The following is a 14,579-nucleotide window of genomic DNA, read 5'->3' as shown; positions in this document are numbered from 1 at the left end:
ATAATTGACCAGATATGTATTCGCCCTCACAGAGTGTATGCACTTGAAGTTGAACTACTGTCTGTTGATAACAGCTCCAGTCAGTTATCAGTCTTCCTTGGATACAAAGTCCGAAAGCAGACATTGATCGTAGATGATAACGGGTGACACGTCACATTAATAATTCAGCTGAGTTTACACACACACACAAAAGATGAGCACCAGATTATGTTCTTAATGATCAGATCGAAATGGCAAACAGCCTTTCCTGCTGAACTTCCGTGAATAAGCAATCAAACCACCTAATTATTTCTCCCGCTCTTTTTCTTAAATACACGAATAACATAATTAAAACTTGGAAGAATTTGTCCGGCGCTCTTAGCTAACAAGATTTGAAATAATGAAGCCTCTTGTTTACATAAGTGGTCTTAACATTCAATCGTAATACACACGTAGACATCACATATTCTGATCCTATCACGTATAAGGTACGTTCTTTCAACATTTTAACCCTCACAGCTATTACACGCTCTATATTCAGTCAAAACGTTGTATTTAAACGTAGTTCTTTTTAGTTCACGTAACTGTACAGGACATGTTCCATGCTTCCCCGGCGCGACAGTGTTTTATTTAACAGTAAATGTAATTATTCGACGAAATACATGATGCCTAGCTCTTTGACGAAGAGGCCATGCCAGTGAAAGCTGTTAGTCGGATATTAGCATAAATGTCTTTCTCAGTAAGTAATTAACTTAAATATGTGTCAAACTTTTCACAGTAACAACCACCCAGGGTGAAACATTTGCCACGGTAAAGCAACGGTCACTACACTTTGAGAAACTACACGTAAACCTTCTGTATGCATGATCTGAAGCTGACGATCCTAAGACGGTTCAAAACCAGTGATTAAAATCACGAAATATTCTAATAAAGTATTTTAATATTTGTAGTTATTATTCAGATTCAGACAATCATGAACAAAGGTATAGAGAAAAAAGGAAAAGTACTACAAATACAGTCAGGTAGCATAAAAAACAACTTGGAACAACGATAGTCATGGTAAGTAAAATTTCGCCTCTTGAATTCTGAAACTTACGAGAAATAGTGACAAGGCTATTTCATGGACAGATTTGATAATTAACATTTTACTGTGCTTGTCTCGTATACAGCTGTCATTAATTGTAGACTACCTAAAATATGTTTTTTTTTTCTTCTTTAAGCTATAATTCGTGTGCACAAAGAGGTGGTTGGCATTTGAAAACATTGTTGGGTTTATTAGACTTTCTACTTTAAAAGCAGATACTTTCGTATTGCTGATGTTACATCTTGAATATGCAGATGAAACTTCAATTTAACAGTAACTATCACAAAAAAAAATTGAGAAGCAGTTCTAGCAAAAACAAATTATCTTTCAGTTTATATTTCTTTTACAGGTAGTCTAAATCTAAAGAAACACACAAAACATAAGATCAAAACAAAATTTCGCATTCACAATGGAATACAATGTGATACAAACTGAAACTTGGAGTGGTACACAGTCCAACTTCACATTCACTGGACTGTTATGCTCTCTTTTATTTCCTGATATATCTGAAGAAGAATCCTCCATAACAACACAATCTGTGAAATTAATACGATAAATGTATGCTGAGACTCATCTTCAAAAGAGTCTACGACTACAATAACTTTAAGACGACGTGCAATCTTAAACTTCATCAAATACTTAGTTTTATTCTCTGTAGATTTGTCAAGGGCTTTGTAAATCATTTTCTCCAAACGTTTCCCCTCTTCGCTTCACATTTTGAACACCATATCAACACAAAAGCACACAAAACGCACGAAGCAGAGACCTAGAATGTCACCTAATAGCTGCGAAGGAAGAGACAATAACAAGGGTTTCAAAACCGATGAAACGTTCAGCTGATATCGCTACTTTAATCTATGAAGCCTGCAGACCTCATAGATGATCCCGGGAGCCGTAAAAATACTTGACACCTCGGAAAATCATTTTAACTCGCGTGGCGTACTAATATGAACATGTCTGCAGCAAATACCCATTTTACGTCAGCATCATTTTTTCTAACAAAATCCAACGGTGAAGCACTTCGAACACAGGCAATGCCTGCCGAGAGAAGACCTTTCAGAAGAGGGAAACAATGAACCGACAGCTTTAATAAAGAAAGTATGGTTCTACAATTCCTTCAGGGACACGCTTATCTTCCCGGGAGCATACCACGCGACTCGCCAGAGACTTGGTTTACTGAAACTCCTGTAACGCGGTGTGAATGGGAGCGCAGAGCGCCGAGCAGCTGCGGGGAATCACCGTGGCCCTGACACCATTGAACTGTCACCTGTCCCCGGCCAATGGCCTGCGAGCGTCGCCTGCTTTCGCTTGTAGCTGTGCGGCGTCACGGGCAGACGACGCGCCGTGCGTAGCCACTCTCCCCTCCACCCCGCCGCCCTGCCCCCTCTACAACTTACTATCCGAAGGCTCCCCACTCCTCCGTGACCTACGTCACAGTCTCGCCTGCAAACCTGCGTGCACGCCGGTGGTGGGAGGAAGTTTGCTATAAAGCGCGCGCTCTGTGAGGTTTTCGTTATTGTTACCACAGACTCAGCAGTGGGAAAGGCTGGCGTTCTGTGTTACTGGAATTGGTTGATGGGTGACTTGGGCCAACACAGCAGAGAAACCGTGCCAATTTCAGCACGCTAAAGTGACACACAGTAGCCGCCGTGCTTCAAGGAGCTTCATCTGTCCATCTGCTGCTTTAGTCTGTGGAAGACATCAGCGAAAGCAAAGGTAGGACCTGCCAGCAAATCTGCACGAATAAATTTCTTAGCGTTCGCATAACTTGTGCTTATGTGCTCCAAAATTATTTCTTTCACTGAACGTCCACACTGACTTCATTAACGAATCTTCTTGCCTTTTCCTTTGTAAAGACTTACCCGTAGCGTGAGGACAGATTTTGTCGAGGCGCACTGTATAATAATAATCATTGGCTCGATAACATGAAATGGCCGAATATGTTGAAATCCTTAGTCTTGGAAATTACAGTTGAAAGTAAAACGTAGTCCGCAGCTCGTGGTCGTGCGGTAGCGTTCTCGCTTCCCGCGCCCGGGTTCCCGGGTTCGATTCCCGGCGGGTCAGGGATTTTCTCTGCCTCGTGATGACTGGGTGTTGTGTGCTGTCCTTAGGTTAGTTAGGTTTAAGTAGTTCTAAGTTCTAGGGGACTGATGACCACAGCAGTTGAGTCCCATAGTGCTAAGAGCCAGCCAAAGTAAAACGTAATAAAACGTAATAAAATGTCAAAATTATTGGAATCGAAGAATTACGAAGAACGGATTGTTACCATTATGTACGCTGCTCTCTTGTAATGGACATGGTCTGCCATCTGTTTTCTTCATAGTTCTTCTCAGTCGCCTGCCTCAGAGTGATTTTGAGAAAATAGTCTGCAGTAAATAACCTCTAATTACGACTGCATAATTTTACATGTAAATTACGCATACATACTTCGGCTGATAGTGCATCATATCAGTAGCATAATTTACTTCGCTTGAGTCCAAAATAAATGCCCATTGATATGAACTATGTATCAGAATCTAATCTCTGTCAACTCACAGGCAACAGCTGTCGTGTTCACGCTGTAGATACCGATTATCAGTTCCCGTAGTGGAAGTATAAACGCAATGTTTTCCTCTGTAGATGCTTCTTTCCTGTCACTGTGCATATATATCTGACATCCAAAGGCAGCGTCCTCAAAGTGGGGCATATTATACGAAATTGAGAGCGGCACGTTGAATAACGACCGTACGAGACACAACTGTTGACAAGCCTGACAATCTACTCGGCTCTTGACACAGGTATGACCTTTCTGATGGATTTTCCAGCAAAGGAAACGAAATAGAAGTTCTACTCTGTCCAGTGATAGACAGTGCAAGAAACTGACGTAACTGAAGAAATCAATAGCTAGACGTACCACAATCCCAAAAGGGGTATGAATTACTAAGGTGTACCGTAAATAAAAATGATTTTATCCCTTAAGGTGAATACTAAAAATTAGGTGTCAATCATTATACGAAAGCTAGAAGAAAATATCCACCACGCTGTAATCCTGTGTTTCATTTACGGAACGTTCAAAATGGTTCAAATGGCTCTGAGCACTATGTGACTTAACATCTGAGGTCATCAGTCCCCTAGAACTTAGGAACTACTTAAACCTAACTAAGGACATCACACATAGTCATGCCCGAGGCAGGATTCCAACCCACGACCGTAGCAGTCACGCGGTTCCGGACCAAAGCGCCTAGAACCGCTCTGCCACCACGGCCGGCATTTACGGGACGTGAACGACTGTCGAAATATTAGAGTATTTATAGTCGTTTGTCTTGTTTAAAGTGAAAAGGGCATTGATTAATATTGTCATGTGCCTTTTACGTTGCGTTTGCACCTTACTTACCCGAATTCCTGTAGAAATACTTCCACGTAAAACACATTTGTTTGGTGATAAAGGTATCAATCTCAAGGTTGCTGCAAATGTTCAAACTTGATTTCAGGATCGAGAGATTGGCAGGGATATGCTGTCTTCCAAAAATTAAAATCTACCATGAGTAGTTAGTTAAGCTTGTAAACTGGTCAAACCATCGTTTGAAAAATGCAAAAACAAGCTACAAAAAATGCTGAAAATTTCCCTACTGACTGCATTAATACGATGTAAAAATCTGAGACGCTGTGCAGACAGGCAAATGCCTCACGTCTTCTTCTTGATGCAGACGTCAAAATTCTGGCATGAATTCTGAGCGGTAACGGCAATAGGGAAAATTCGCCATATTAGAATTACCTCATTTTAAAACAATGTGCATGTTTCTATCTCTTTCCAGTCCGGAGAAAAAAAATCGGAGGCCTTAGAACTTGAATGCACCTCGTAGGCACTAGAGATTTATTGTACGATAAACCACTAGGGCTGCCATACTGCGATTAGCTGAACAATATCCTGGTGTTAGCTCACTGTCGTATCGAAGATAAGCTGGCAAACATTCGCCGATATTAGTGCAGAATTCCAGCGATAACAAAGCTCGGCAGCCGCTGATAGCCTCGAGATTCCCATGTCGTGTCAGTTGGTGTAATTACACTAATAAATCCAATAAGACTGCGTTTATAAGCTGGCAAAATAAAATCCAACCTAGTGTTGCATTCATAATTTTGGCACACAGTACGTGGCTCTTGAACAACATACACTCCTGGAAATTGAAATAAGAACACCGTGAATTCATTGTCCCAGGAAGAGGAAACTTTATTGACACATTCCTGGGGTCAGATACATCACATGATCACACTGACAGAACCACAGGCACATAGACACAGGCAACAGAGCATGCACAATGTCGGCACTAGTACAGTGTATATCCACCTTTCGCAGCAATGCAGGCTGCTATTCTCCCATGGAGACCATCGTAGAGATGCTGGATGTAGTCCTGTGGAACGGCTTGCCATGCCATTTCCACCTGGCGCCTCAGTTGGACCAGCGTTCGTGCTGGACGTGCAGACCGCGTGAGACGACGCTTCATCCAGTCCCAAACATGCTCAATGGGGGACAGATCCGGAGATCTTGCTGGCCAGGGTAGTTGACTTAGACCTTCTAGAGCACGTTGGGTGGCACGGGATACATGCGGACGTGCATTGTCCTGTTGGAACAGCAAGTTCCCTTGCCGGTCTAGGAATGGTAGAACGATGGGTTCGATGACGGTTTGGATGTACCGTGCACTATTCAGTGTCCCCTCGACGATCACCAGTGGTGTACGGCCAGTGTAGGAGATCGCTCCCCACACCATGATGCCGGGTGTTGGCCCTGTGTGCCTCGGTCGTATGCAGTCCTGATTGTGGCGCTCACCTGCACGGCGCCAAACACGCATACGACCATCATTGGCACCGAGGCAGAAGCGACTCTCATCGCTGAAGACGACACGTCTCCATTCGTCCCTCCATTCACGCCTGTCGCGACACCACTGGAGGCGGTCTGCACGATGTTGGGGCGTGAGCGGAAGACGGCCTAACGGTGTGCGGGACCGTAGCCCAGCTTCATGGAGACGGTTGCGAATGGTCCTCGCCGATACCCCAGGAGCAACAGTGTCCCTAATTTGCTGGGAAGTGGTGGTGCGGTCCCCTACGGCACTGCGTAGGATCCTACGGTCTTGGCGTGCATCCGTGCGTCGCTGCGGTCCGTTCCCAGGTCGACGGGCACGTGCACCTTCCGCCGACCACTGGCGACAACATCGATGTACTGTGAAGACCTCACGCCCCACGTGTTGAGCAATTCGGCGGTACGTCCACCCGGCCTCCCGCATGCCCACTATACGCCTTCGCTCAAAGTCCGTCAACTGCACATACGGTTCACGTCAACGCTGTCGCGGCATGCTACCAGTGTTAAAGACTGCGATGGAGCTCCGTATGGCACGGCAAACTGGCTGACACTGACGGCGGCGGTGCACAAATGCTGCGCAGCTAGCGCCATTCGACGGCCAACACCGCGGTTCCTGGTGTGTCTGCTGTGCCGTGCGTGTGATCATTGCTTGTACAGCCCTCTCGCAGTGTCCGGAGCAAGTATGGTGGGTCTGACACACCGGTGTCAATGTGTTCTTTTTTCCATTTCCAGGAGTGTATATGACAGCAGGTGCCCTCCTAACGGACGAGAGGTAGCGCAGTGACGCCTGTTTACTCACTCGGTTATTTTGCTATGCGTTTCCTATACTTACATGGGCTGCTGTTGAGATATTGTTTTCACATTCAGGGGAAATCAATTTCAACCTAATTCGTCGTTTTATTTATGTCCATCGCAATTTCTTTCGCCAAATTTTGGCGAATGAGTACCTAAAGCCCACAACAGCCGTGTCCTTGCTTCGATCCACGCAAAAAATTAAAAATAAATACAAAATAACTAGGAAAATGTACCGAAACAATCTTGAAAGAGAGTGGAGCAGGTAAATTAACAGGAAACGAACAGTGGCTGACATAAACCAATCCACCGGCCGCGGTGGTTGGTGCACCGGCTGCACTGTTCCAAGGAAGTGGATTTTTAAATCCCTGTCTAGCTTCCAAACATTCTGCTTCCGTTTTATCCCCAATTCTCCAAAGATGGTTACTAGGTTGGCTCTCTCCATAAAACCACGAACTGCTTCAACTAAGCTGGTGTTCGTTTCTAAAGATCTCCTTGTCAACGATACATTAAATTCTAAATTTTCTTCATTCCAGTTACATACGCGTGTAACAGTGTTAACCAGTTTTCCTTTTCTGTTATCTGGAATAAGGACACTAATATTTCTCTGAACTTCGCAGTACTCAAACTCGTCGAAAACTGGGTATTCCGTGTACCTCGTTGCCAACGTAACTAAATGAAGGAGGTGAGTCACGAAGTGCATTAATCCGAATGTAAAATGTAGCAAGTGTATAAATGAAATTTGCATTCAGCTGTCGTGTAAATTCGAACCTTACTCAAACAGGACGTTACTCAATCTTTGTCTCTCAATGAATAAAGCATCGTATTTACGCTACTGAAAAATCAGCAAAATTCGAATATCTGAAAATAAATTTGGTTCTTCATACCCCATTGTTCGATGTTAGATTTCATTGCCCATTACTTCATTAAACGTTTCTATCGAGTTACCGCCAAGAATGATAGCTGCACTACAACCAGGTCGCGAGTGACTACAATGTCAACAAAATAATAATTCTTATTAACGAAAAAAATTCTCGCAGGTACATGGCTGAGGCCAGTGACATCATAATAATGATACAAAATACAAGAGGCCCATACTGATACAGCGCTTTGAGTTATTCCAGTACAGCCGTCAGATATCGTATGTTAGTCAGTAATTTGTGGTTACAAGAATCTTCGTGGACAGTTTAATTCTGAAACTGTATTATGCTACAAAAGAACTAACAAATGTGCAGGTTTCCTTTAGCTTAAATATCTGCGCTTGGTCAAGAAGAAGTGACAGTTTCATGAAAACACAGCTCAACTTATCAGTTGATGACTGAACGAAAGATTGAAATCGGTACTGGTCGCAAACATTCTACCTCGCGTACATTCTGGGGTTACTCAACAATTACAATTTATCAAAATGGTTCAAATGGCTCTGAGCACTATGGGACTCAACATCTTAGGTCATAAGTCCCCTTACAAATTATCAGCCAACTAATCTATACTAACGCGCTGAAAAAAAACAACATAAATTATAATTATTTAATGTTTTTACCTAGCTTACATGAAGACTTCCGCTTCCCTGTTCAACAATATTGACATACCTAAGTTCATATAATTACTGGTGGCTGCAACAGTACACCACAAATACTGCCTACTCCATCGTCTTTACCTCACAGGCAGGTACTTACGACTGTGAGCCCAATGCTCTCTTACTCCAACAAAGCAGTATCTTTGGCTCTGCGGTCGCACACAATCAGCGATTCGAGACATTCATCGTTTGTAGTAACCTAGTTTCATTTTAATTTATTCATATTCTTATCTTATTCTCGTGCCACATACAAGTGTGCCCCAGTAGACGCCTTTCAACCATACTCCAGAAAGTGTCCCGCAGACGGCTCTTTTAAGGATCCATGTTTTTGAAATACTTCTAATTCTAGTACAGGATGCTTTCACTGGAGTCAGACTTTGCTATTAATTGTGATACATCCTGTAAAAAGTGAAATGAAATGAGCGTGTGGCATTGATGGCCGGGAGGCACCAACCGGGGAAGTTCGAACGGCAGGTCTTATTGGAGGTGACGCCATATTGGCGACTTGCGCGTCGATGACGATGAAATGATAACGGGTACAACACAACACGCAGTCCACGAGCGGAGAAAATCTCCAACCCGACCGGGAATCGACACGGGCCCGCTTAATGGCAGGCAAATACGTTACCACTCTGATAAGCAGAGTGTGTACCTCACCAAATGATCGTGACAGCGTAATTAGATTCGAGCTGTCAGATACCGATGTACGTCCACAAATGCAACAGCAGGGAAAGAAAAAACCCTGGTTCACTGCAGAAACGCTGCCATTCATCGAAGTCTAGTTTGCGAAGTACGAGCGTAGGTGCAGTATGCCTGAAGCCTCAGAATAGATTTTCACTGTTTAAAATAAATCGGTAACAATTCTGGCCACGAGATGAAAGCTCGCCGCGCGTGGATGGACGCTTTCTTTCCACCGGTGCGGACGCTTTCTTTCCACCGGTGCGCCCCCAGTAATTGTCTATCGCAGAACGCCTCCACCTCCGCGCCGGTGTGCGCACGCCCGGCGTCGGGTTACCTCGGCGCGCCGCTCTTAAAGATCGACGCCGCGAATAGTTGGCAGCGGGCGGCGCGCCCAAGTGCCAGGGCCCTGTCCGGCCGGGCGCCGCCACAGGCTGCCTGCCACGGGCGGCTGTTACGACACGGCGCCGCCGGGCTCAGCGGCCGAGAGCCGGAGTTGCATCAGCCGCGGGGAGGCGGCGGCGCTCGCCGCTACGCCTTGCACCCGTCGCCGGAACTGCTGCCGCGGGAAGCCAGCTTCAGTCGAAGCTAACGGCGAAGTGACGTCAGAATAACGTGTGTGCTCGTCCAGCACGTATGTCCACTGCTATCAAGTTTCGTGATTGGAAGGTGTGTGAAGCCCGCCCGGTTGGGCGTGCTGTCTAACGCACGGCTTTCCGGACGGGAACGAGCGCCTGGTCCCGGGCACGAATCCGCCCGGCGTATTTGTGTCGAGGTCCGGTGAAACGGCAAGTCTGTGGATGGTTTTAGGCGGTTTTTCATCTGCCTTGGCGAATGCGGGCAGGTTCCCCTTATTTTCCCCTTATTCCGCCTCAGTTACACTATGCCGGCGATTACTGCGCAAACAAGTTCTCCACGTACGCGTACACTACCATTACTCTACCACTCAAACATAGGGGTTACACTCGTCTAGTGTGAGAGGACCAGGGACCGAACCGCACAATTACCCTGTGTTCGGTGTGGGGCGGCGGACGGGTGAAGTGGACTGCGGTAGTCGTCGTGGGGTTGTGGACCACTGCAGCTGCGGCGGGGATGGAGCCATACAATACAATACAAGGTGTATGAGGGGCGGAAGTAAAGTTGGTTGAGGTGTGGGGGCCTTCCTCGAAGTATACTCAGTAATGACGAGGTTGGAATTGTGATCGTGTCGATACAGCTCCAGCACGCAGCGAACTTCCTTCCAAAGTACGAAGGGCGCATCAATAACTAATGCAACATTTTTTCTCTGCCTATCTCGGTTTAAAAATTCGAAATTTGTTGTGGGGGATATCGTTGAATATGCCGGCTTTGGCCCCTATACTTTCATGAAGTAGCGGCGCTGTATGTTTCCTACAAAGTGGTGTCTGATTTGAGTTCCAAGCAGACAGTTGTCATTGAGTTTTTTCGGTAAACCAGCACATCACAGATATTCATAGGCACTTACAGAATACCTACGGAGACGTGGCAGTGAACAAAAAGCACGGTGAGTCGCAGGGCGAGGCGTTTGTCACTATCGCAACAAGCTCGCCCAAACTTGTCCGATCTCCCCTCTGCTGGCCTGCGGCACACAGCTGCGACTCCTACAATTCTGGAACGTACAGGCACTCTCTTCCGAGGTGATCGACGGATCACAAACACCTCGCTGCTCAACTGGACGTCTGTTGGCGGTGCTGACACACTCGTTCACCAGCTGTGGTACTCAAAGGTGCGTGCCTGCTGGACTCCTCGCCGCCTAAGAAAAGACTACAAACAGCAACGAAGGACCGTCTGCTGCTGGACTCCTCGCCGCCTAAGAAAAGACTACAAACAGCAACGAAGGACCGTCTGCGCGAAATCGCTTGCGCGTTACGAGAGTGATCCTGACAATTTTTTTGTCTTACATCGTCAAAGGCGTTAAAACGTGGGTTCATCACTTCGAACCGGAAACAAAACGGTAATCCATATAATGGCGCCACACGACCTTTCCTCGGAAGAAAAAGTTCAAAGCCGCACTCACAGCCGGTAAAGTTATGAGACGGTCTTTGGGACTCTGAAGGGGTTAATCTGTTTGATGTCCTCCCTCATGCTGCAGCGATCATCCCTGAAGTGCACAGTGTTTCTCTCAGGAAACTGAAGAAACGACTTCAGCATGTTCGTCATCACAGAATCGTAGACTTTTCATTCTCCTTGACAAAGCAAGGCCTCACACAAGTCCGCGACCGAGCGAGGTGGCACAGTGGTTAGCACACTGGACTCGCATTCGGGAGGACCACGGTTCAGTCCCGCGTCCGGCCATCTCGATTTAGGTTTTTCGTGATTTTCCTAAATCGCTCCAGGCGAATGCCAGGATTGTCCCTTTGAAAGGGAACGGCCGGCTTCCTTCCCCGTCCTTCCCTAATCCGTTGAGACCGATAATCTCGCAGTTTGATCTCTTCCACCAACATAACCCAACAAGTCTGCGCATCCGAGAGAAGCTCACAAGACGTCATTACACTTTTCTTCCTCATCCACCTTTCGATTTCTACCTGTTTAGACCAATGAAGGATGCACTCCATGGCAAGCAGTACGTGGGTGATGGGGAGGTTACTCATGCAACAAGACGCTGGCTCCAACGTAGACTTGTGGAATGGTGCAATATGGGCATACAGACCCAGTAAGTTGGTACAAGGCCGTCGCATAGAACGGAGACTGTGTTGAAAGACAGGGTTTTCTAGCCAGAAGAGTGGGGAATAATATGGTGTACTGGAATCCTGAATAAAACAAACCTTATTTCAGAAAAAAAGATGCGTTGCATTGTTTATGGAAATCTCCTCGTATCAGTTACTCCCACCTAAATCTTACAATTAATTGACAGTTCATGACAAATCGGCTGCAAAATCCGTGACGAGATCTTAAGACGAATGACAATGGTCATAAGTTGTATGAATCCACATGCTTCACTTTTAAGTCGAATCGGAAAGGAAAACGTCTAGTTTATACGTGGATGGAAAATTTACTCTTAACGTATCCGTATTAATTACACTTTTTCTGATTCATTCGTCGTACAAAATCAATTTTATGAATGTCTTCACAGAATATTACGCGCCCTCCATACCCGAGAACCCACCCTAGATGCAGTGCATACAGAATCCAGAAACGCATGTAATTGCTTTGGTAGAAAAAAGAAACACGGCAATTTGTTACAAAAAATACTCTTCAATCTGATTAAGAAACCTAAGCTATTAGACATTTCTACTAGGTAAACGGACCCTACCAACCACATATCTGTAGTGCTTTATATGCACTGTGAGAAAAACGACCCACCATGAAGGAACTACCCGAATGTAACGGAAATTGGGAGATGAGATGTTCATGTACAGGCAAAGGAATGATTACAGTTCCAGAAAAATTGGATGCTTCATTCAGGTGGAAGCGCTCCACGACTGAGGAAGTCAATAATGCGTTGGCCCTCCTCTGGTGGCTTGGGCTTGGCGTAAATTGATAGAGTTGTTGGGTGTCTTCCTTAGGGTTATTGTGTCAAATTCTATACAATCGCCGTGTTAAATCGTAAAAATCGCGAACTGGTGACAGGATCCTGCCCATAACATCACAAACTTTCTGAGTTGGGGAGAGATCTGGAGACCTTGCTGGCTGAGATAGGCTCTGGCAAGCACAAAATTAAGTAGTTAAAAGTCTGGCAGTGTGTGGGGGGACATTATCTTGTTGAAACGAAAGCCCGGGATGGCTCGCCACGAAGAGCAATAAAACTGGGCCAAGAACATAGTCGACGTACCACTGTACCGCAAAGGTGTAGCGGACGATAACTAAAAGGGCCCTGCTACGAGATGAAATGGCACCCCAGGCCATCACTCCTGGTCTTAGGGTTCTATGTTGGACAAGCGTCTCGTCCCACCGCTGCCGGGCCATCTCCAGACACGTCTTCGGCCTGGAGTCTCATTGACTGGTGTAGAATTGTCTTTAGTAACGAGATCCGCTTCGAACTAAGCCCCGATGACCAACAAAGACATGTCTGGAGGCGCCCGAACAGCTTAGGGATACCAACCTGACTGTAGCCCGTCATACGGGTCGACAACCAGCAGTGATGGTCGTCGGTGCCATTTGTTTTCATAGCAGCACCAGTTTAATAGTCATACTCGGCACCTTGCAGGACAGTGGCACGTCGACTATATTCTACGCATTCAACGCCCCGTTTTGTTCCCCTTCATGGCAAGGCACCCTGCGCTTACATTTCAACAAGATAATGCCCCACCCGCACACGGAGACGAGTTTTTACTGCTTATGTCCGTGCTTGTTAATGCCATCGCCAACAAGGTCACCGTATCTCCCGTCAATTAAGAACATAAGGAGCATTACAGACAAGGTCTCCCAGCCAGCTCGGGATTTTGACGCGCCAATTGGGCAGAATTTGGCATGATACCCGTCTGGAGGACACAAAACAACTGTTAGTCATCTACAAGCCGAATTACTGTTCGGGTAAGGACCAGAGGTGGACCAACGCATTATTGACTTGTTCAGTTTGTGAAAACCTTTCTCTTGAATGAATCATCCAGTTTTTCTGAAATCTACCGACTTCCGTCCCATTCGGATAATTCCTTTGTCGTAAGTCTTTTTTTTCGTAATGTGTAAATTGGCAAGTAAATATATGACATTACTTGTATCAGCACGTGAAACTCATTCCTGACATGGCTCTTTCACGTATGTAGTATAGGATATTACAGAACATAGTTCTATTAAAGAAATAAGAAAGTCGCAGCATCTTTAGCAAACGCGAAGAATTCTAAAGAATACAGTAGGACACGAACATTCTCCTTCATAACGGCACATTTCTACCCAGTTCATTACAGTATACTCGTGGAACTTTCGAATTTCTTCTTTGATCTTACACTTTAATCGTAGGATCTCCTAATAATTTTACCATCAATGTGTCATTAACTACCATTTAATTATAACAAATCGTGACAAGAGTGACGTTTTTGAGGCAGCATGTATTCATAGGACGTAAATGAAAACGATGAAATTGAATAAGACGTCTCGAAAGTTCTTCCTTTATGGACTGGTATAGAGTTTCGCGGTCACATCGACACGTCATTTTGACTGCGTCCTTTCGCGAAAATGGCACACACGATTTTCCTGCTATCTGTGTTTATGCTAGTAGCAGCGGAAACTGCAAACACCGTACTGGGATTCCCAGGGACAAGAAACCACTGCAGTCCCGAAATACTGGTTACTGACGTCATTACTGCGATTGACGGCACACATGCAGATGTCCAGGTAAAAGTAGCACATTCTATCGTCCTATGAAGTTGTGCACTAGTGTTGAGTTGTGAGAGAGTTGCTGAGCAGAAAACGCTAAATGAAAGTATGTCCTGTTCTTAACAATTTCCGATGAAACTAATGAAAACAATGGAGAACAGAACAAATGCACTTGATAGTAAATAAAACCTTGCGACCTTATTTTTTGTTTAATTGTGTACATTTCCTCAAAAAAGATTTTCGGAAAGACTACCATCAACTTCAGTACATTTTGCACAGTTTGTGTGCATCTGTTGCTGATCTGAGCTCATTCGTACGGTCTATTACCTGAGGACTCGCTTGTAAAATACGGGCGGGAAGTTGCT

General features: G+C 45.3%; 1 protein-coding gene across 1 annotated transcript in view; it reads left to right on the top strand.

The window, feature by feature from the left end:
- The first annotated feature begins 2,558 nt into the window (after positions 1 to 2,558).
- Positions 2,559 to 14,579, top strand: part of LOC126253435 (proton-coupled amino acid transporter-like protein pathetic) — a 79,523-nt gene continuing 67,502 nt past the window's right edge. Inside the window, exon 1 of the mRNA XM_049954777.1 lies at positions 2,559 to 2,779. The gene's annotated coding sequence lies outside the window, so the exon portion shown is untranslated. The remainder of the gene's footprint in view (positions 2,780 to 14,579) is intronic.

Source organism: Schistocerca nitens, chromosome 4 (genome assembly GCF_023898315.1).
Source record: "Schistocerca nitens isolate TAMUIC-IGC-003100 chromosome 4, iqSchNite1.1, whole genome shotgun sequence".
Lineage (NCBI taxonomy): Eukaryota > Metazoa > Arthropoda > Insecta > Orthoptera > Acrididae > Schistocerca > Schistocerca nitens.
Note: the sequence above shows the minus strand (reverse complement) of the source record. Positions and strands in the feature narration are given on the sequence as shown.